General features: G+C 37.7%; 1 protein-coding gene across 3 annotated transcripts in view; it reads right to left on the reverse strand.

The window, feature by feature from the left end:
- LOC134755662 (beta-arrestin-1) overlaps positions 1 to 25,544 on the reverse strand; it is a 298,399-nt gene that overhangs the window by 60,710 nt on the left and 212,145 nt on the right. For all 3 annotated transcript variants that reach the window (XM_063692195.1, XM_063692196.1, XM_063692194.1), the window contains exon 2: positions 19,437 to 19,487. The gene's annotated coding sequence lies outside the window, so the exon portion shown is untranslated. The remainder of the gene's footprint in view (positions 1 to 19,436; positions 19,488 to 25,544) is intronic.

The raw sequence follows: 25,544 nt of genomic DNA on the forward strand, positions 1-25,544 counted from the left end.
ATTGAATCATCGACTTACCTGCAAAAAAAGAAGATAATTAAATATTGTAAGCAATATACCGGGTGGGGCCTGTAACACAAGCAAATAATTTAAACAGATTTTACTCCTCAAACGGTGACACTTTTGTTCAATAACTTTTAAAATGTATAAAGTTGTTAGACTTCCTATTTTTCATACAAATTAAATATTATCTGTAATATACGCCATCATTATTGTAATTGACGTTGCTTGTCTTAGCAAACGGTCTGCATATGCATGTATTTATTTATCTTATCTTATCTTATGGTTTCGGGGGCCCTTGCGGATATACTTCAACCCATAGGGTTCTTGTGTGCAGTTATTTTATGTATTTATTTAATAGTTGTCTAATTATTAAGCACTTTTCACGTCGACGTGCGATAAATTGTAAGTATAAGTTATAAATTATAGTCAGTATTTCTATATAACATATAATTAGGTACGTACGTAACCATATTTCTATCCTATATGTAAAAACAAAAGTAGGTACACTTTCTCTTCACATTTTTATGCAGCAATATTATTCTATTTTTATTAAAATGCAAAAATAGGCATTAAAATTAATTACGATCTCAGGGAACGTAAAAACTAAGAAAACATCAAAGAAAAAATAAAATTAAAAGGGAATTTTAACCACCAACGAGAGTTGGATGGTTTGGTTGGGAGTTACCAACATTTGAAGCCGAAGCTCGTAAAATATAAATTCGACTAGGTCGCATGAGTTGTTATTCCCCTAGGTTGCTGAACGCATCGGTACAAGATAATTATTTTCCATTTGCAATATAAAAAAAATTGCCTTAGCTGCATGTTAGACTAACTAAAAAGAGAAAATCTATTTTACGCTCGACTTGTCTTGCCGGGTGGTTTTTTCTACGTCCTTTTTTTAACGAATGAATTTGTTTAAAATCACTTCAACAATCCCGAATTCATTCTCCGAACATTCGATTTACACGTACCTACGTAATATTTTCCCTGAGCTTTCATGTCTGATAGTCAGCCATTAGCCGCTCTAATGTTTTAGTAGTTTAAGTGTCACTCTCTCTCTCGTGTCTTAAGTCGAAGATTACTCGACAATCTCGACTTGTTCCCCTATAACGAGAAGCTTCAACGCGTTGGTGGACCGTCACTGACTTGTTATATATGTCACAGAAATATTCGTTTTTTTTTAAATAATTAGCGCAAATTTTCAAGCTTCCAAACTTCAAACTTCCTTTAACGAAATATTCCAGTTAAAACTAGTTTTCATCAAGGCCTTACAGAAAAGTAGTTTCAACTACTGAAAACGCGTTTTCACTGAGGTTATACGGAATAATTATTTACGATACAATTGCGGAAAAGAGGAAATTCGAAACGAGTGGCGATAAATTAAAACACGCCCGCAGGGAGTGTTTTAAATCGACACGAGTTGCGAATTACCTATTCGCACGTGTATCGTACAACGTTTTAAAGTACATATGGCCCTTTAAACTTTCAACATATGCACGAAAAGTGCTTTTTTACGCACTAGTGCGAGAAAGTAGCACCTTATGTACTGTAAAACTTATTTTTCACATCACCTATTCGAAAAGGGAACTTTTCTTCCCTGCTAGGAGGGATCAAAGTGGCACTTTTCTGTTCAAGGACATTTTGTTGCCAGTATGAAATATTGACACAAAGACATATGAAATTAGTATGCATATAATCGATTACAATTTCTTTATAATCGATTACGTGCATACAATTTTTCTAACTTAAATAATATTTTGTTGTAATTGTAAACAATAAATGTAATTAGCGTAAGTAGCATATTTAAATTAAGTAAATTCATTAATTAGCGTAATATTTACAAAGAAACGTAAAAAAACATTAGTTTAATAATTTAATTTTTATTTTGACATTTTAGGTCTCCTTAAACGCAGCCATACTTGTCTATGCAATTTAAAAAGTTTATATTTAAAAAGTTTTGCACAAATATTTCACAAAGCATAATTATGCGGTTCTGTATTGTGTATAAATTTGTAAATACTTAGTTTAAATCAATAACTTTATAATAATAAATATAAGTGATATCAGTCTTCATACAATATAAATTTCTAAGAATTTACCATGTGTAATTTTAAGTGCAATTGTATATTGTGAGATAAATAAATCATATCATATCATATCATAGTGTTCTTCCGAAGATTTGATTCAAAGGGGTAAGAGCTATTAATTTGTTACCAGAAAAATCTACAAAAATAATGTACTTGATTTTCATTGTATCATTTTAGTTGTTTGCTGCTGTCTTTGAAAAGATATTAGGTACATAATTATGAGCTGTAGTTACTTTTAATTTGTCAGTACAGTCACGTCTGAAAATATCGATACGGACAAAGTGCCAGAAGTATGTATCTACTTACCTATACACTTCTATGGGCCATGCCTGAAAATAAATGATTATTTAATTTAATTTAATTTATACTAAGGTCGTGTATACATATTTTTGGCACTTTGTCCGTATCGATTTTTGCTTAAAACAATAATGTTTTGAAACCTAATATATGTATGTAATTTCCTCATAGGTGATGTGAAAAGCAGTATGTGTCACATGGTAGCAAAATTATTTTCACCTTGGGCGTTAACACTTGAATCCCTCACTACGCTCAGGATTCTATGTTAGAATCCCTCGCTACGCTCAGGATTCTATTATAGAATCCTTCGCTTCGTTTAGGATTCAATTGTACGCCCTCGCCGTAAATATGTCATTTTGCTCCCTTGTGACACAATCTACTATTTAACTAGGGAAGATGTGTTTTCCTTAAAAATGTCTGTGTCAGTTGTGTCACACCCATTATTTAATAAAATTGCTAATCGTTACATCTCGGCTGTTTTTCTCCCTAGGAGTCCGCGTATATCCTCTAACTCTAACATCAAAACTTCTTGAACCTATCAGCTCGGCAGGCTATTAGAACACCACCCGTGTAGTCTGTAACAATGTGTCAGTCACAATGAGTCCCGCGTCACACCCAATTCCAAGTAAACTGACACGAGACAAATTATTGCGAGTATGGGTAATCGTGATCGCGCGATAACGACTTTACTACTACAAAATCAAGGCTATTTATCGTTTGAACGTGTCGACGGTAATCAAATTGCTGCTCGTGTGATAGGAGAATTTATTTTGGAGATGAATATCAAAGCTTTGGTAGTCGGTCAATAGGTTTTGATAGTTTATTTTTGTTGTCTAAAAAGAATGGGAGCGGAAGAATTTCTGGGATTTTTCGTGGAGCATGGAATGTATACAGTTGGATGTGTAGGTATGCATGAAACGCCGATAAGCTTGCTGATTGTAATATTAGTATCAACGTTTAAATTTTTTAATTATATCATATTTAGTCGCCAAATTTGTAACATATTTACACCGGGTTTTTGTTGAATTTCGGGAACTCATTTATTAGATACTCATTTAGGGCATGATATAATACTTTAATTTTTAATGGTTTTCCCGCATCACTCTGGGGCCGTAACAGAACTTAAATAACGATATTATATAGATAGGTATAATTTAACTCTCACTGCATCTCGCCCGCGAATAAACGAGTACAGTGTTGGGCGAGCCGCTGCTGCACGTTTACAATATATGCTTAGAGACAGAAACTTTTCCAGAGGTGTGGAAAACAACCCGTGTTGTTCCAGTTCCGAAAGGAGGGGGAAGTATAGGGGTTGAGGGATACAGGCCGGTCGCAGTCTTGTCTACCCCCGCTAAAGCATTTGAGTCCGCGTTGCATAGTATTATTTATAACCAATTGCGGAGTCAACTGTCCGACGCGCAGCACGGTTTTCGGCCGGGTTGTAGTACAACTAGCAACTTGCTCAGTTACGTGGCCCAAATTACACCGGAAGTGGACAGTGGGGGGCAGGTTGACGCCGCTTATTTTGATTTTCGTAAAGCGTTTGATGTCGTTGACAATGATATTCTGCTAAGCAAATTAGCTGGCGTCGGCTTTACCCCCCATTTACTATATTTTTTTGCAAGCTACATGAGCGACAGACGTCAGTATGTTGAGTACGCGGGATTCAGGTCTGAGTCTTATTTCGTGAGATCTGGCGTAAGTCAAGGAAGTAACCTTGGTCCGCTGGAATTTATAGTAATGGTCAATGACTTGCCTCAGGTTATCAAAAATTCGGCTTGCCTGCTTTTTGCTGACGATCTAAAGATATATTTACCCATTAAAAATACTTCGGATTGTGCTAAATTACAGTGTGACATAGATAGGGTGGTTTCATGGAGTAAAGCAAATAAGTTGTATTTTAATACGTCCAAGTGCGTGACTATTAGTTTCACTCGAGCGCGAGACCCCATTGCACATGACTACCAAGTTAACGCGGAGATTTTAAATAGAGTGACAGAAGTTAAAGACTTGGGAGTTAAATTCACAGCTGATCTAAGGTTTAGGGATCATATCGTCAATATCTGTAAAAAAGCCTATAGAATGCTGGGTTTTGTGCTTCGGCGGTCCCATGGCTTTACAAATATTGGCGCTATTATCGCCTTGTACAATGCACTAGTCCGTAGCAGCCTTGAATGCAACGCAGTGATCTGGGCACCCCATGAAACGAAATATAGCTTAATGGTGGAGCGTATCCAGAACAAGTTTGTACGTTTTTTGTACTGGCGGAAATATGGTGTATACCCTTTCTACCCCTTAATGTATCCAACTTTATATGTGCTTGGTATGGTGGGATACAACGAGCTGCGGGTGCGCAGGGAACTATGCCTGGTAACATATATTTTTAAGCTACTCAGGGGCAAATTGTACAACAGTCAGGTGTTGAGTTATGTGAGTGTCTATGTGCCCGACAGGTATGTGTGGCGCCGGCTTCGGCCGCGACTACTGGCCGAGCCGCGCGGGCGCACCAACTTGCTCGGTCTGGCGCCGTTGACGCGCGCTGTGCGGACCCTCAACATAACGGCGGAAAATATTGACATATTCTCATGTTCTCTGAATGAATTCACAAAATCAGCATTGTATATATTATGTTATAGACGTGATGCCATACTCTAGATATGTGTTATTAATAGTTACACTATTGTTTTAGGTTTACCTGTAAAAATAGTTGTAAGTGTGGAAAATAAATAAAATAAATAAAATAAATAAAAAATATATTGGAGCGAGCGATATTAATGCGAGTAATGTTAGATCAAGATGAGAGCTCGAAATTATAACAATGCCACCGGAAATGTTCGTTCGAATTTCAAAAAATAAGGTAAGTAGAAGTTGGGTTTTCTTTGCAATTGGCACAGATAAATTAAATCAGCTTGTAAGAAAACATGTGAATGTACATAAATCTCGATATACGCAAACTTGCGACTGTCACTCGCACGTCGAGAAACTTCCGTGACCCTAATTAACTCAAACACGAGACACACTTCTGTTAAATAATTAGAAACCTTTTAGACCAATTCGCAGATTTGAACTTTAATATTTAAATGAAATCCCTGACAGCGGGCCTGTCACGGAAGATTGATAAGTGTTTTTTGTTGCATTTCAAATTCCTAATGGTTTTATCCTGTTCCTGTGAGTGTTTCTGAACAATAAATTAACATAATACATTTGTTGTTATGTTCAGATAAGGCTAGGTACAGTCGCCATCAGATATATCGGAGCGGCCGTGGTGCTCAAAAATATCTGAACACGCACCTAGCGCCTTGACAATAGAGGCGTGTTCAGATATTTGTGAGCACCTTGGCCGCTCCGATATATCTGATGGCGACTGTACATCATTTACGTTGCTGACACCGGAAAAAGAGTTACAAAACCGTTTCAATAAAATTGCCTTTTTTTTTCGAAAGTAAAACAAAACATTTTAAAAATATGTGATCGTTTTAGCTTAATAATCTGCAATTCTGTCATTAATAACTGTGACATTTTAAGCAACTGGCACAGTTAGGGTATTAAATATCGACACGCAAAATGCAAAAAATATGCACACATCTTACTGTATGGGCAATATACATATTTTAATAACAAAACTTCCGTGAAACACAGACACATTAAATATATTAATAACGGGTCACTCACGTATTTTAAGTCGAAAAACGCTCGACATTTTTCAATCCGTACCGAGGAGTGTCATCAGGAGCTTGTGTTGACGGTGACGGACCGGCGCAGACTGCGGGCCGCAGCCCTCCGCGCCCGATGACTCTGCGTTTTTCGACTTAAAGTACGTGAGTGACCCGTTATTAATATATTTAATATACATATTTGAATGCTCTCTTATTATTATTGATTCATCCGTATCATCATTAGGTTTTTTGCTTACAAATTTTTACAATTATTTGCCATGGATATCCGATTCCTCCAATTTGCAAACTGCTGAATCCATACAAACCTAGCAATAACTTTGGGAAAATCGAGATGCTGAAATTCGTTTCACGAGTTTGTCGAGAAATATTAACCGATTTAGGTTACACGAGATACTCGTTATCATGGAATGTTACGTTTTGAGTTGATATTCGATCGTCAATACTAGGTAATAATAGAATTATTAGACAAACAGTTATCAGGTTTTCAATATTCAATCCTTATTTATTCACTTTCATACAGTACCATACAATTTCAATTCTATGTTATGCCGCTACCTCACTACGGTGCAGAACCGGCTTAATAGTTTTCATTTCTAATTGTGTCTAAAATATTTAAGTTTCTACACGTGCACGGGGCATATTAAATAAAATAAAAAATAAAAAATAAATAAATAAATATTATAGGGACATTCTTACACAAATTGGCTAAGTCCCACGGTAAGCTCAAGAAGGCTTGTGTTGTGGGTACTCAGACAACGATATATATAATACCTATACAAATACTTAAATACATAGAAAACATCCATGACGCAGGAACAAATATTTGTGTTCATCACACAAATAAATGCCCTTACCGGGATTCGAACCCAGGACCATCGGCTTCACAGGCAGGGTCACTACCCACTAGGCCAGACCGGTCGTCAAATATTCAAGCATAACTGTACCATTTTCAGTCTAAGTTACGCCGCTACGACGCTACGGCGCAGAACCGGCTTAATAGTTATCAATTCTAATTATCTTTAAAATATTTTAAGTTTGTAAATATGCACGGAGCATATTCAAGCATAACTATACCATTTCCATTCTAAGTTACGCCGCTACGACGCTACGCCGTAGAACCGTAGCGCGAGGCGTAGCACCGTTAATTATTATAATGGAACGCGGGCCAATTTATACTACCGGTTTATTGTTAGGGCAGTGGCACGGAGGCGTATTCTGATTGTAATTGCAGGTTATAAATTTGATCTGGATTTGTTATGGATATGATGGGTCATGTCGGTGGTCGGTGTTGGAATGGTTTGGCCACGTGGAAAGAATGAGTGAAACAAGGCTAACAAAGAGAGTGTATAAGGGGGAGATAGAAACGGGAGTTGGAAGGGGTAGACCTCGGCGGACTTTCTCGTATCAGATCGGGGAAATCCTGAAGAAAAGCCAGGTCAAGAGCACCCTAAACCGGCGCGCGTGTATGAGAAATGTTATGAAAGTGAAGGAAGCGAAAGAGGCATGTCATGATCGTAGCAAGTGGAAATCCGTGGTCTCTGCCTACCCCTCCGGGAAATAGGCATGATTATATGTATGTATGTATGATCGCGTCAGTGTCAAAAGTGACGTTTCACAGACAAATCATATTTAGTTCAAATCCCGTGCTAACTATTATGAATCAATCTTTTTAACTCCACGTGTACATCTCCACGTGTTGAGATGATCTTGTAACAGGAAAGCTAAATCATTGATCAGTCTTTATAGATTGTCAGTGTTTTTGTTAGCTTATGCTAACAAAAACTCGCCCGGGGGAACGGATGAAACGCCGCCGTCTCGGGATATTAGGTAATGTTGACAGTTAATTTGCTTTCCTTACACAATCATTATCAGAGGTCAGACAGGGTAAGCTATTTACTTTATAATTTGACATGCCTTACGTCAAATAAGGCTCACCCATTTCGACCTATGATGTGTAAAACCTCGCATAGACAAATTCCTGCACGATGTAGTTCTTAAAGGGTTATCTTGGGTATTATCACTACATAGTATAAAACAAAGTCGCTTTCCGCTGTCTGTCCGTATGCTAAGATCTTTAAAACTACGCAACGGATTTTGATGCGTTTTTTTTAAATAGGTTTATATATATAATTTGTAAAGGTTTTGTGTAAATTAGTTGAATTACCCGTGCGAAGCCGGGGCGGGTCGCTAGTCGCAAATAAAAAGGAATTGACAAAAATAGCAAGTAACTAGAAGATCGCCATATTCGCCATCCATGACTAACTTTTACCCCTTAAATCCTCAATTCCCAGGAAAAAAGTACCTTGAAAATTTTAATTTAGAATATAATTTTATCAAAGTTAAAATCTAAAGCTGGCTTGAAAGGTTTGACTGAGGTCGAATTTAAACTATCGTGAGACATATGTATTAACATGATATTTCGCGCGAGTATCTAAAAATACGTGAGTGAAACCGCTAAGTTAGTTAAGATTGACTGAGGTCTCAACTACACTTGAAAATTTAGTTGGAAATATTAATATAGTATAGTAAAATTTAGCATACGCATTGTGAACGGTATTATTGTTATGGATTCAATTGCATCTCATAATGGGATAAGCGTCCATGGAATTGTTCCCGTAGGTTATTGTTAGGGCGAGGTAACAGGGAGTGGATAATGAATAGGCGTTTTAGTATACCTCCATGTCGTAAATTGAAAAGCGTATCATGATTAAACTTTTATTGCTTATCGTGTTGTGCGTGACTCTCGATATTAAATACTTGTTATAGTGGCTGGTGACGGACGACGAAAGCGCAATCGTGGAAGGGCTGCAGACTGGCAATGCCTTTATTATGTGTATAAGCTATCATCATCTCCTAGCCGATTTCGGCCACAGCGACTGCGTTTTACCACTGAGAGAGTCGCTGGTGCGCTCTCAGGTGACTGACATAGACAATTTTTGCAGCGAATGTGCGACCACACTCGCTGCAGGTCAGCACCCCTCCGACATAATTGTAACGTATGGCCACAGGTGGTCTGGCCTTTAGCTCGTCGCGCTTAGCGTCGAGTTCTGTGCGCCGCCTAGCTTCAAACTGACGCACCTGCGTCTGCACAATATGCCTCCAACGTGGACGGTCACTGGCTAGGCTCTCCCATGTCGTTGGCTCTATATGAAAGCTATGATCAGTCCATAAACGCATTAGGGTAACTTTGGAAACGAAATAGACACTAGAAATGGTCTGCCTGACGTAAGAAAAAACCGGCCAAGTGCGAGTCGAACTCGCCCACCGAGGGTTTCGTACTTTTTAGTATTTGTTGTTATAGCGGCAACAGAAATACAACATCTGTGAAAATTTCAACTGTCTAGCTATCACGGTTCATGAGATACTCTGCTGACAGACAAGACGGACAGCGGAGAGACTAGGCTTGAGTAGCCTAGACTTGAAATTTTATGGAGTAAATACAATACAAAGATTCGCCAAACTGCGGCGCAGTTTATTGGCGATGAGCTTATATCTAAATCTACACATTCGATTTCACACGGAAACTGGCGTACATTGGCAACAAACACACAAAACGCCCTTGTATTACACAACCATTGTTTTCCCGTACACGTTGTTTCCGCCCGTAAACTTCAAAACAGATTGGGAGGAAAGCGCACCAACATTATCTAATATCCGGCGTCGGGGTCAGGGGCCGACACTGATTTGATCCGGGTCCCGGGAGATTGTTCGTCCATCGACTGGTCAAGGATTACTCGTTATGTCTAATACAGCTTCAAAACGTTGATGAATTTACACGAGGTTTATTGTAACCTGTCAGTATTTTTTTGTTACAGATGTTACCGTAAAAACCCGTTTAAAGTGAAAACGCGTTTCCCTAGTTAATATTAGTTTTCTGTATAGTCTTATGGTGAAAAGAAAACGAGTTTTCACTAGTTAACTAGTTTCCGCAAAGCAAGGCTCGGAACCGGTTTTTTCTTCATACAAAAAATACCGGTATTATTACGTTCTTTTTCGTTCTTTCGTTTATTATTTAATTTTTAATGAGACAATCTAATAAATACGAAGTTGTTACCTAAATACATGATTCAGTCCTACTTAAAAAGCAAAAAATAATTAAAAATATTGGGTTATTTAGGGTTTTACAAAAAAACCGGTTCCGAGCCTTGCCGCAAAGTGCCTTGGTGAAAACAAATTTGACTTAAAAATCCCAGTTAAAAATAGTTTTCAGCTGTACCCCTAGTGTAAATTTCATTCGATAGCGTGACGTGAGGTACGAGTTTGCGTTATTTTTGTATGGGATTTTGTACAGCGCGCCAATCGTGACGTTTTGGTAACTCTAAATCCCATACAAAATGAGACTGACCATGACGAGCGCGTCACGCTATCGAATGAAATTTACACTAGGGGTTCAGGGTCTACGAAACAAACTAGTTTTAACTAGTGAAAACGCGTTTTCACTAAGACGATACGGAAAACTGGTTTAAACTAGGACAAAACGCGTTTTCACTAAAAACGGGTTTTTAAGGTATCATAGATATTTCGTACCTTAGTAACCAATGAATATTAGTTCTATGAGGCTAGATGCAATCCGGTAACAATCAATCGGTTCCGTTGCATCCAATCGAGTAAACGAGTTCTGGACTGTAACGTATTCTGCGTTAAAGTTTCGCTTGCGCGATGTAGTAATAGCGACATCTCTCGGACAATTGAGTAATCAAAAGAAGTATCGTCATCTTGTACGGGATGTCTTTGTGACGCGAGGTGCGAGCGTTCACAAAACACGCTACTGATAGGCCAATTTGAGTTAGTTATTAGATCTGTTTCCAATATGATATTGATACTGATCTAATAACTAAAACTCGAATTGGCCTGTGAATCGCTACAAAAAGTCACCGTGTGCTACGAGTATGTCCCTAATTCACAATCAAAATAAGCGTTGGCACATTTTTCATTAACTGCGTAAATCAAGATGTTTAATCATATTACGGAACCCTCAATTATCAAAGCTAAACCAACACCAACGGCAATTTAGTAAGCAATGAAAAAGCTAATAAATAAGTTGGCAATTATTCTCATTAACCGAGTAAAAGTTGATAGGCGGACGGAGGCTTACCTATATTTTAATGGAAGAGCCATTTGAGTAATGGCTACGGCCCGCGACAATAGGTTGGGGAAAAATGGCCGCTGATATTACTAGTTACAAGCGCAATTCGACATTGCTTTTTTGACTGTTCGGGACATCATACTCATACTCATTTATTCATAATATTCTTAAAATATTACATGTCAAACATCAGATCAGATCGATGTATTTAAGTCCCATGACGATGTTTCCATGAACTTAGAAAACCTTTTTTAGCCGACTGCCAAAGGAGGAGGGTAATGTTTTTCGAATGTATGTAAGTATGTATGTATGTCTGTTTCTTTGTGGCCTCCTGTAGCCTAAACGGCTTGATGGATTTTGATATATGAGGTATCGTTAGATTCGTCTTGATCACGTGAGTGTCATAGGATACATTTTATCCCGAAAGTCCTACGGGATACAGAGATAATATTTTCTTTACTTTCACTTTGAATTTATTTATATGAGCCTAATGTCCCACTGGTGGGCAAAGGCCTCCGTCCTTCTTTTCCACGTATCCCGCTCTTGACTCGTCTCCCACCAGTTCCTATCAAAGGCGTCAAGGTCATCTCGCCAACGCCGTCGAGGTTCGAGTAAGTAAACCTTACCTGATAAAAAATACAATAAGGTGCATTGGGGTAATTTCGAAAGCGGGATAATTTTGAAGATGGTAAATATCTACTGCAATCTATCAATACGTCGTTATAATGACAGTGAGAATGAGAATGAGAAATTTATTGATAAAATTATTAAATAATCTTACACGTCACACAGCATACACATCATTATCACAATAATACATAATAGAGTAGATTATCACAATATTAAATTATTCAGTTATTTTACATTGTTTTAATTTATTTTTGAAATTACATCAGTTTATCACAAGAATACATTGTTTTAATTTATTTTTGAAATTACATCAGTTTGGGACATCAGCAGTTCTGAATATAAATTCGTTTATTGTGTAACAAGCTAAACACATTAGCATTTTTTTAAGTTTGCTTACAAATATTGCCTCACTAGCTGAGTCAATGACCTCTTTGGGAAGGGTGTTATAAATCCTTACACCCATGACACCGAGTGACTTCCGAGCCTTGGCCAGACGGCAGCGCGGGACCAGCAGGAGGTGCTCGCCGCGCGTGTTGCGGCCATGGTTCTGCCCGCGAGTTGTATATAACCCCAGATTATACAGCATTAGACAGTATATATATACAAAAATATGTCGTACACAAAAATAATGACTAAGATATAAAACACTAGTAAGTAGTAGTAGTAGTAGTAGCAGTAGTAGTGTAGTATTTATTTTTGTAAACATCTGTGTTGTGTACAATAAAGTGATTACTGCTACTACTACTAGTATAATGTGACTTATTGTGGATAAATTTAATATGGAATGTAATTACTTGACTAAAATAGTCACAACCTGAAATTCCCAGTCATTTAACACACATCAATTTTAATAAGTAATGCAATCAATCCAATTAAAATTGACAAGCCGCGAGGAAATGCAATTATCCGAGCTGACTGATGGCTTTAACACAGCTAATCCCATTTAATAACGGCTAAACTTTACGTTTCATAAACGGAGCATGCATGTGATCAACACACGAGGAAATAGTAGATTCACAAGGGAGCAAAATGACATATTTACGGCGACGGCGTACATTGAATCCTGATTCCTTCAGGTTTGAAAAATGATTTCCACCTTGGGCGTTAAGGGTCTCCGGCAAGCTCGGTTCTCCATACAAACGTCGTTCCGCTCTCATTTGCTTTTTTTTTTTGTACAATAAAGTGATTTACTGCGACTACTACTACTTGGTATTGTGGTATGACGTTAATTCCGTAAAAAAAAAATCGCCAAACAAACCGTTTCGGACGCAGAAAATCATGTCATCGATATAATATTTATTTGTACAATATGAGATTACGCACTGTGCTACAAATTAGACTAAATTTTTCCTTTCGATTTTGTGAAAAGCCCAATACATTAATCAGCCGAAATAGGGAATACGTGAGTTCCTAAACAACCTCGCTTACGCTCGACCCGTAATGTAGCGAAAATCTTGAAGGCGTACTCTGATTGTAATAACAGATTATGATTTTGATCTAGATTTGTTATGGATATGATCTGGCAGTGTCGAAAGTTTTTTTTTTTAAGAAAGGTCATTTATGACGCTGATAGATCATATTCATAACAAATCTAGATCCATAACCTGTTATTACAATCAGAATGCGCCTCCTGTTTGCTTTAATGAAAATTTTCCCCAAAACAGGATTGTTTTTAATACAAAAATTTACCTGTACGAGGAAAATTTATATAATTTTTGTTTCGACACAAATAAAGGACATTTTAACAAACGTAAAACTCCGATTCTTCTGACATACAATGATATTAACAATATTATACAGTGTGGAAAGAATGAATGGGCCCTGTAGGCCGAGCACATGATTGACGCGACAGTATCTCACCGCGAGATAGACTACCCATCTTTTACTAACTGTATGAATTAAAGGGGGACGGATAGTCTATGTCGCGGCGAGATACTCTCGCGCCAATCATGTGCTAGCCCGGCTGGAGGGAAAGTGACTTAAAACCTAACTAACCTCAAAAGGTAACTTATGGTTTTAAGGCACTTTCCCTTGAGGTTAGTTAGGTTTTCAGGTACTTTCTCTCCAGGACCCATCCATTTTTTCACACTGTATGTAGTACTGTCCACCAAAAAGCTTGCAATAATAAAAATGTTTTACCAAAAACTCATTTCACTTGACAACCCGCAAGGGACGGCGGCGGCGCGGCGGGGCGCGGTGGGCGCGCTAATATACTTATGACTTTGAATAAAAGTCACCGTCAGAAGTCGTTATGAATGTGGAAAAATATAGGTAAGTTCACATAAAGCTAAACGAAAGGTGACCTTATTAAATTCAAATACACAATAACACGATGACGCACGAAAATTGTTAGCTCATATTTGAATAGGGTCACTTTTCTTACTCAGACTTTATTAAGAAAATACGTTTAATCGAACGAAAAGCCGAAACATTATCTTTTATAAAATATCAGCTTCTTCAGACAATTTTATTATAATGCAAATATTCGAAGTATCTTTTATCTATTTTAAATAACATACAATGCCACATGAACGCAAATTAAATAGAGCGACAGGCGGATTGAATATGTTTATCTTGAAAAAATGTAATGTGACACTTTAATAGAAAATAAATATTTCAGCCATTACCATATATCCCGTAGGGGAATGTAGGCCAAGTTGGGTGAAGACGTGACGCGAATAAGGAATGTGTGACTATAAGTTTCGGTTCAATCGAGCGAAGTTTTGTTGTATCATGTTTATTTTCATACTTTGTTGATATTTCAGATTCTACTTTGGGGCTTTTATAGAAGGGGTAAATTAAGTTTTATAAAAGATAGATATCGGGTGGTTGCAATTAAAATTGATGTTTGAACGTTAAACTAACGAGGAATTGGTCTACCAAATAAAACACCCCGCAAACACACTAATAGCAGCTCGATTAAGATTAATTAGGTTACAAATTTATTACGGTTTCACATACAACCGGATACAACCTTGATTTTCTTTCACGCTGATTGATGCATTCAAAAGCAAGTGAAAGTCGTGCGTGGGATGCGCGCCAATCACCAACACGATCGTTATGGTCGTATCAAAACCAGTTCATAACCATAACAAATTATTAGATTAGAATCATGGTCTTTTACCAAATACATATACACCCCCGCAAACTGTGCTACACACTATCGGCAGGGTAGGCTTACCTCACCCAGGCTAGGCTGTTCAACCTGATCATGGACGAACTGATCGCTGGGCTCAGTAGCACTGGTATCGGATGCTCGATTGGCGGTACTATGGTCAACAATATCAGTTATGCTGATGATATGGTGCTGCTGTGCCCATCGATCAATACGCTTGTCAAGCTGCTGAAGATATGTGAGGAGTATGCCGGGACACATATGGACTAAGGTACAACACCAGCAAGAGTGAGCTTTTAGTTTTTAAAGCAGGAAGTAAGTCCCTAGACATGTTACCAGACGTCTTCCTATGCGGGACTCCACTCACGAAGACTACTCGGTTCAAGTACCTTGGTCACTGGGTCACCAATAACCTCAAGGACGACAATGGACATGGAAAGGGAGCGCAGAGCATTGACCGTTCGCTGTAATATGTTGGCCCGTAGGTTTGCACGGTGTCATTACACCACACAAAAGTGACAAAACTACATTATTTAAGTCGTTTTGTCAAACCTTTTACACGTGCAGCCTGTGGACTGACTATACTAAGAAAACATTTAATGCTCTGCGCGTACAGTATAACAACGGATTCAGGTTACTGTTGGGGCTACCACGCTTTTGTAGCGCATCAGGTATGTTCGCCGAGGCACGCGTGGACAGCTTTATATCAATAATACGCAAGAGAACCGCTTCCCTGATGCGCCGCGTGCAGGAGAGTACCAACAGTCTCCTGAATCTGGTGTCACAGTGCCCGACTAGTGCAGTCTGGCGGCACTGGAATTCCATTCATATGGAGCCAGAGGTACTGTATATAACATATTTTAAGTAGTCTGTAAGTTGCTAACGTAGAAAATAAGTTTTGTTTGTTACTAACATTTCTATGGACTAATTACTATGTCCGATACAAATAAATTGAATTGAATTGAATTATCAGATCGATACACGATCGATACATCGGTCAAAGCTTAACAACTGATTAGAAAACTTCATCAATTGACGATAATTTGACATTGATCGATACGTCGATCGACGACCGATGGGTGATGAGCTGATGAGGCTGATGGGAAAGACAAGGGTCCCGCAGATGTGATTTTGTTAATGGTATAGGTACGTAATACGTATGTTTCATTTAAGGCCCTCATCTATGTCTCTCGAAGACACTGTATCAGTAGTCGCAGCATTTTAAAGTTAAATAGGAGAAGTCTATATGAAATAACATATATTATAAAACCATCATCCCACCTATACGATTTCTAAGAAAATACCTCTGAAAGTCCCCTTCAAATTTTCCAGCAGTTTCTACGTGTTGAACGTGCAACACGTCCGAGGTTAGGTACATTTACGATACAAATTGCCTTTTCATTGGCTGGCTAGACGGAAGGTATAAAATATGTATTTATGTACCCCAGTGGTGCGATTCAAACATAATTCGCACAGATACATGCGCTGTCAGTCTTAGTTTGGTAAACCGATTAGAAGACGGATGCAGTTGCTGGGTGTTTGCTTGTTTACTAGTTTTACTACATATAACTATTTACTTAAGCACCGGGCATGTGTTGCGAAGGGATGAAAATCATGTGACGAGAAAGGTATTACGAATGAAGGTGGAGGGAAGTAAGAGGAAAGGAAAACCGAGGAAAAGGATGACGGATTGCGTAAGAGATGATATGAATTGAACAAAAATTAATGATGAGATTACGGGCGATAGGGAAGTATGGAAGAAAAAGACACGCTCCGCCAACCCCAAGTGATTGAATTAAGGAAGCGAATGATGATGACCTACCCCTTTGTGTACCTATCCGCTATTTCTAAGTGGAAGACAGGATTTGTGTTTACCAATAAAATATTTCCTTTCTATTTCAAAATCAAAATCCTGCCAACACTCAAAAAACAGCATCGTGTTCCGCTCACCTAATACAAACGCGTTAATCTCTGTTTACCGCACACCGGGAACAATACGTTACGCAAACTTGCCGATAAAATTAATCCCGAGAGTTACCAACTTTGTACGTTTTGCACGGGGCTTAGAGTTGAGAAAACGTGGGCTGTTGTTCGTAAGGCTCGTGAGTTTGTCACCTTGGTAAACACCAGTGTAAGTGTACCTTGGAGGTCCCCAGGGGGCCTAGCCATGATGAGAATCATTGATAGACACCGCCAATTGGAACTTAAACAATGTATTGAAATAGTCACGTGACGCGTGAGTCACGTTTTCGTACCATGTGTCATGCCGGGGCGTTTACAGGGGATATATTTTTTCTCTTCGTTTGGTATTTGTCGATGTACGATATTCTTGGCTAGGCGACCGGCGACCCCCACACCACCCCCTGCCCACGGCCACACCAGTTTGTATGGTCAGTCCAGAACTCCAGATCTGACGAAAAAATGCGTCGTTGGCACAACATTCGCGAATTGCTGGACGCCCGTTACGCAGCGTACTACGTAGGCGAACGAAGCGATGCGGCCCGGGGTGAATCAATTGTTTGATATCTATAGAAGCGTCCTACGTGGGCGATCTCGTTGCGAACGCGAGAGCCGTGAGCCCGCCGCGCCGCGCCGCTTCCATTCGCGTTCGCGAGTTGTTAGCTTACGTAAGACGCTGCGTTAGACATCGTAGTACACTTGTCGTATGAGAACCGTGAATTCGGGGCTGAGCAAACTGGAGAGTAGCCCTACGCTCGTGGAGCGTAAGCATACATTGCTCTATATGATGGTCTCTATGATGTTTTAGAGGTAGAGACGCGAGAGGTTAAAGGGGCCCACCCATTACCAGTCCGCCGGACGATCAGCCCGTCAGTTAGAACAAAAATTTGATATAGGAATTTAGCCTACTGTTTATGTTGCATTTAATACTCGGTGGTCAGCTTGTTCGTATTATAATTTAGCTCCTAGATTCTTAACACTTTCCCGTAAAGATTTATCCCAGATTAATCAAGGGAGGTTATACGCAGCAGTTCGTAAGCTTTGTGAATTATCTCATAAAGTTTGATTAAAGCTTATTTGAATCTCGTAATGGTTTTTAACATCGTAATGCAAATGTAATGTAAATGGTTTCTGACAGTCAAATCTTAATTATTTTTGACAGTATAATTTAAGATTATGATTGGTTGGGGATTATAATTGTCATTACAGGCTACACTAGACACGTTCCGTGTCGATGACGATATTGCCGATAGTAATAGATCACGGAACGTGTTAGCCTGTTAATGCCATGTATGTGTTTTTATTTTGGTAATGTAAACTTTAGATTAGATTTAGATTTATTTATTTCAGGATAAAAATTACACTATAAATTTGCATCAATGTCAAAATTATGCTTATTATGCTTTCATTCCTCATTTAAACATTCCATCGCTTGCGCATATTATCATTGGAATTAGGTGTCTGATATCTGACCACTAAAGATTAGGTAAATCTTAGGTCTACGAGTATGTCCATACTATAATTACTATATGTATATACCATATTACTATATACAATTATTATACAGGCTGGCTAAAAAATAAGTGCATTCCCGTTGTCAGGGAGGTTTTGGGATTATACTGAGCAACTTTTACTATGGGACCTACCACGATATCGCGAAAATAAAATTTACCCTCCCATAGAAGATGGACCAGCCAAAAATTTATGAAACAGCCAAATTTTATTTTCGCGATTTCGGGGTTGGTCCCATAGTAAAAGTTACTCAGTATAATCCCAAAACCTCCCTGGCAACGGGAATGCACTTATTTTTTAGCCACCGTGTATACATATTACTATAGGTATATTCATACTAATATTATAAAAAGTATAAAGTATGTCTGTCTGTCTGTCTGTCTGTTACCTCGTACCGCTTAAACCGCTGAACGGATTAAGTTGAAATTTGGCATAGAAATAGTTTGAGTCCCGGAAAAGGACATAGGATAGCTTTTGTCCCGGAAATCATCCCTTAAGAGGGTGAAAAGAGGGTATAAGTGAAATAATTGATGCATCGCCTGATACTCGTAATTCATGTAAGCATATGCTCAAATTGAATGATTACCATTACGCTTTATCTGGGCGTTATAGTTTTCTCTCAAATGAAGAAGTTTAGTCTCAAATAAATAATTAATTATTATTAACACAATAATTAATTATTTATTATTGTGTTAATAATGATGAAATTGATAATTCAATGAATACCTATATTAGGTAATCTGTATTTTTTGACATTTAGATTTTTATTCTAGAAAGTTTCTAGACTAGTATTTTTTATACAATTTTGGTGTTTGACGATCCTTTTGTGAATTCTTATTATTAAGTTTGACATATCTATAAAAATTCAATGTTTTTAAGAATAATAATAACTGCATCAATAAATTGCTCTGATATTTAGATTAAGGTAATATTTAAAACTTGACAATTTAAAAGTGCTTGTTGCTAGGCCTATTTGAATAAAGATTATATTGACTTTGACTTTTGAATGGAGAAATTGGGGAATCAGGTAAAAGCTAGTCTCCTTTTATGAGGATTCTTATTGTACTTACGTTTCTGTTGGCGGCTAGGCGGCTTGGACCAACTTGAACATCGGATTTTATCTGTGGAAATAGATAATAACAAATAAATTCATTTTTATTTTTAGATTCACTAATTAAACCTTACTAAAATAAAACGAATACAATGGCCAGTGTTGGCCGAACGTTAATTGCAATTAACTATTAACAAGTACAAATTGAACCGTAAACCATAACGGACGGTTACAGTTTACGGTTCAATTTGTACTGGTTAATGGTTAATTGCATTAACGTTTCGGCCAACACTGACAATGACAAACATGCCGGCTAATGCTTTGTCGGTCGGTACGTATTTGAATAAAAATAACTTAAAAAGGATTTTACTATATAGGTACAGTCGAAGGCAAAAATATCGATCCAGACAATGTCTCAAAAATATGTGAACACGACTTAATTGTCTAAGGTGTAAGAGCGTACGCATATTTTTGAAACTTTGGGAATGTATATATATTTATGCCCTTGACTGTACTTTGGGTAAGTGTACGTAATATTTCCTTCCATCATGCACGTATTTACTAAGTTTTTCCTGTAATTACCTTTTATGTGACTCCGTACCTATAACCTAACTTCGCGTACAGTCAAGGCAAAAATTTCGATACAGACAAATGGCTCAAAAATATGTGAACACGACTTTTTTGTCTAAGGTGAAAGAGCGTAGACATATTTTTGAAACTTTGGGAATGTATATATATTTATGCCCTTGACTGTACATAACGAAACATACGAGTAAGTATTTCGCTAAAATTGATACACGATAGGCACAAGAATTACATTTTGCTGTATTTTTTCTAATGTAATATAATAAATAATAAAAATACATCTAGGTAAATTTGCACCTGCATGAAATAAGATCTTTTCCGAGCAAGTGTGATTAAATAGAGTATTTCGATCCTAATAGGAGAAAAAAGTGTCCCAAAATATCCATACATGTTTCGTTCCTAATTTCATTCCGCTACCGTCATTCCAATCATATGAAAACTGCTAACGGAATGGATATTATAAAATATAAAAACCTTGGGATACGTTTTTTGCTCCTATTAGAATCGAAAGAGCTCGTGATTCTGAATAGAAATAACTAAATCTCTTGTATAATTACTCTTTGAAAGAACAGTGAATAGTCGTCGTTAGTGGAACTCCGATTCAATATATACCGTCAATCGGGGTGAATAGGGATGGCTGGGGTGAACAGGGACAAAACTTAAAAGGTGATTTACCTGACAATTTAAAGAAAAATATCCACACAAATTGTATCATACAAAACCTACGATTATTTTCAATCGAATAATGCAATATGTGTGTATTTTTTAATTGTCAGGTAAATTACATTTTAAGTTTTGTCCCTTTTCACCCCAGCCATCTCTATTTACCCCGGTTGACGGTATTTTACTGTATAAAAAATTTCAATAAAAAAAAGGTAAAGTGTACAACGTAAAATGAAATGGCTCTTATATATCTACTGAGCAATTTGGTAAATAGAAAATATCTAGGACAGTTCAAAATTTTTTTGTATTGCACTTTTCCAGTTAAAAGAGCAGCCATAGCGCACTAGGTCAGATGTTTTTGGCTGTGTGCCAAAGAAAAACTTACTTTATCCGGACGTAGAAGAGTACAAGTTTCTGCAGTCGGGCGTATCGTTAAATTAGCATTTTAAAAGTTTTATTATTCTAAACTGCTGTTACATAAAACTTCATTTCATTTCTCATGCTCTGAAAGAGGGTCATTGTTGTTCTAAAAAGTGTGCAGAAAGTGATGTTTCTGCACTAGAGCATTTTACTTTCCAAGTACGCTTTTTTTATACGATAAGCAATTGAAATTTAGTTTTAAATGGATTTGTTTTACAATTTCCCTTCTGATATTTAACTCCCCATTCCATAAATAACGATACTTTTACCTACATGGTTAATTGAAAGTAATAATAATAATAATAAAAGTTCTTTATTTAGATAACCAGGAAAGTACACTCAAGAAATGCTATTAAAAACTATACTGAGTCATGTTTTGAAATAATCACATGTATTTTACTTTCCTCGTATTCGAAATAAAAAGTAGTGTTTAACTCGGGTGAAAGGCATCATTTCAGCCTCGGACTATTGGCGCTCGAACGCAGTGAGAAACCGAGCAAACTACCTCGGCAGAAATGAGTGCGAGTGCCTTTCATCCAATTTGGTTTGGTTTGTTTGCTTAACAATCTACTATTTATTCGATCCCGATACAGGTATCCGAACAATTACCTAAAGTTTATAAAAAAACGCTATCATAAAAGTAAACACGTATCAGGATAAAAATCATTAAGAATTGTCAAGAGGAGAGAAATTAATAAATATTTAGGGTTGTCAAAATTCAGGACAGGTATAATTTTAGTATAAAATAGCTAATTATAGTCGAGGGATTTGACAAGCAAAATTTCAAACTCAAAAAATTCCTCATTTACTATGACATTCCAAAGCCATGACGTGATGACGCCCATTGGCGTAACAAAGACACTCATGATATATTCTATTAACCATGAGCTAATTTTAGATCATTTAAAGATCCAGTCCAATGACGTCTACAAATGCTAGATGCTTCTTCAATGAAGCGAACTGCATGTGACGCGCATGTTTGAATACAGAACGCCGCATGCGCATAATGCATTATTACAAAGCACGGAGCATAAGTATCATGTTAATAGTAATATAGAAAGCGACTTGACTTAGACGTAAATAAAGTACAGTAATCGAATTTAAACTGTTGTGAGACATACTAACATTAAATCATTTTACGGTTTAGACTCACTTGTACGCAATACACGGTCGTCGTGAACGCTGCTGGCACTATTAGTGCTTGAGAAAGGAGACCTAGGCTCTCCGAAACATGTCGCGCGAGTGACTAAAACAAGTGAGTCTAAACCGTAAAATGATTTAATTTAAAGTACAGTAAGTTGCAATTATATCTTACATACGTGTATAACGCGCAACGAATTGCGAAAACATATTGACACTATGGGTTTGATACTACTCGAACGATCGGTCTAAACAAATTAAAAATTGATATTATTTGTTCCGCAGAAACTAATTCTAAGATGCTATTTACATCATTTCATATTGAAAGTTTCCCTAACCCAACTGTGGTTACAATACAACCACAATTTCACAGCGTCGACTGGCTTCAAACAAGAATCCCTTGAAATGAATTATTGGGTCAGGGTATAAATCTCTTCATAATTATTTATAGCAGGTCTTAAATTGCACATTCCAGTTACGAACACAATTATGTATAACTTTTGGGCCATTATATTACACACATTAAATTTATATTAAATATATATACATTCCCAAAGTTTACGCCATATTTTTGAGCCATTTGTCTGGATCGATATTTTTGCCTCCGACTATACACTAAACCTTAACTTTTGGAAAATGTTATATCAATTATACCCGATTTTACGCACTCTTTCGATTCTAATTGGAGAAAAAAAACGTGTTCCAAAATGTCAAATCTACAAATTGTTTTTATGTTAACATTACTAACAAATCGTAACAATACATCTCACTCGAACTAATGCATAAGGACGAACGCGATACACTACGCTTCGAGTTAACATTGCCGAAAGCCACTAGTAACGAAACGGAACGTTTATATGACTCTATCGCACTAATATGGAATAGTGATAGAGACAATAGCGTTTCGTTACGTTTTCTGCAAACGAATATCATCTTGGCTAATAGGTCCCCTGATGCATTATGAATAAGTTGGCCTCGAAGCGATAAATCAGTGCCGAAGTATGTCGTATCACGGGGCTTTGTTTTATTCAAAGATTTGCGGTGTTGGTGTGCAGAGAATTTGAATATTGTTGACCTTTTTGGCCGCGATAAGTAACGCAATATTCGACAGTTTTCATATACCTGAAGACAACAGATGTAGCAGAGATATATACTATTTTGGTGTTCCATTATTCACGTTTGTGTTAATGTGTAACAAGGAGATAATACAGAAAGACATTGATGATAATTTTTTTTGTTTAAATTAAAGCTAGTATAGTACTGTTAGAGCGAAACCGACGGTTCGGTTTTGCTCTGGTTTCGGCCAAAACCGAACTTCAGCCGAAACATGGTATTTATACCGAAACGTAAACTTCGGTCAGACACTAATACACACATGTTTATGGTTTACATATAACGGTAATTTTAAACACAGTGCACGCAGCCTCTTCTGTTAACTGTAGAGTCAACGTTATCAGATTGTATAACGCTTCTCGTGTGTATATTTACACTACTTATCACCTGTAACGCGTAATATTTGCTACCGTGCTCATGTGAGCTGAAACAAATATTAGAATTAGAATAAGGCCGCTTCCCCAGTTGGCGGCGCGGTATCGGTGCGGTACGCAGTATTTCTTCCTGATTGGCGCAGAGTCGCGGGCGCGGGCGCGCCAATCAGGAAGAAATACTGCGTTACTGTACGTACCTCTGTACCGATACCGCGCCGCCAAGTGGTGAAGCTTGATTTAGTCGCTCGCCCTACCTAGGCCTAGGCTCTCCGAAACATGTCGCGCGAGTGACTAAAACAAACACAGTCTAAGCCGTGAAATTATTTAAGGACAGCGGAGTCTTCGATTGGAGTTTTCTATCAACGTTTGTCATCCTGGCTTGGCCCCCTGACCATAAAAAAAATATCGCATTAAAATATTTAGATCAGTAGGTACGGTTTCTCTCACTATTATTTTTAGTCGCTTTTGGCGACATGTTTCGGATTCGGCGGGAATCCTTCCTCAGGCACGAGTGTCCGCGGCGGCTGAAAGCACGCAACGAGCGACGAGGCGGGCGGCGCGGGCAGTACACAAAGTACAGCCGCCGCGGACACTTCGTGCCTGAGGAAGGATTCCTGACGAATCCGAAACGTCGCCAAAAGCGACTAAATATAATATTGAGTAAAACCGTACTGATCTAAATATTTTGAAATATGTCACACTATAGTTCAATTTCGAATATCGCATTACTTTAAAACCTGTTCAACCTGGCCAAAAACATTTTTCTTTCGAGCATACTGTATAATCGCTCTGTAACAAGCGGTCACTAAAGCAAGTTAAATAGGGTCCCCGGCCAAATTAGCCATAATTTGGCCCGTAGTAAAAGGCTTTAGGAAAGGTTATGAGCTCCATAAACTTCCTACGACCCTGCCTGATAAGAAAATACGGTCTGTAGCACCTACGCGCGCTTACTGTTATTGTAGCCTGCACCCACGCCTCAATGTTTTTATTAAAGATTAAAATTGTATAAAGAATTCTACATTTGTACTTTACTACAAAGGTTGGGTTCAAATGGAGAACAAACTTCGGAGTAAGACATTTCTTTCTTCTCATTCTGCAATATCATTATTAGAATCAGTTGGTTGCTTTTCGTAAGAAAAAGCATTGTGAATTTCTTTGCAGTTATATAAAGGTGTCCCTTTGCGAATAAATTCTAAGGAGTGTGTACGTATACAGTCTCCTATGCGTATAATTAAGGTGGGGGACTATCGCGAAGGCCTCTCTTTCCGAATTTTCCGATCAGATCGCATCCTCAGCTACTTTTTCAGGACCCATTCTAAATAATGTTCAGCTTGTAAGATTTTTATTACTGTATGTATAGGTATGTTAGTTTGTAAGGTATGTATCTATGGGCCTTAGTTGCCTGATAATAAATTATATTTAATTTAATTTATTCAGGACCCAAGGTACGCTTTCCGAATTGTCTCGTCCACTTTGCGAGGTCTTTCCTAGATATATTAAAGGATACAAAAGGCAGGATAGTTTTTTACCCTTTAAAATAGAATATAATATTTAATCAGAAGAACAAATTTCGGAACATTCGATCAAATTATCCTGCTCATTGCGCATCGTAGACACTACAGCCGTAATATTATCTGATATATACCAGTTGGTTGCTCTTTGGCAGAGAAAAGCACTGACACGAAACCTTCATATATTTGCGAAGTTATTCAAAAGCGTAAGTAAAGTATTCAATGTCTATAGTTGCCGTGGGAACTCTGGCAGCTAATAGAGTCTAAGTCTAGCACAACTTTCTATCTATTTTCCTCTCATTTTAGCCTTTATTCCGGTCG

This window comes from Cydia strobilella, chromosome 3 (genome assembly GCF_947568885.1).
Source record: "Cydia strobilella chromosome 3, ilCydStro3.1, whole genome shotgun sequence".
In the NCBI taxonomy this organism is placed as follows: domain Eukaryota; kingdom Metazoa; phylum Arthropoda; class Insecta; order Lepidoptera; family Tortricidae; genus Cydia; species Cydia strobilella.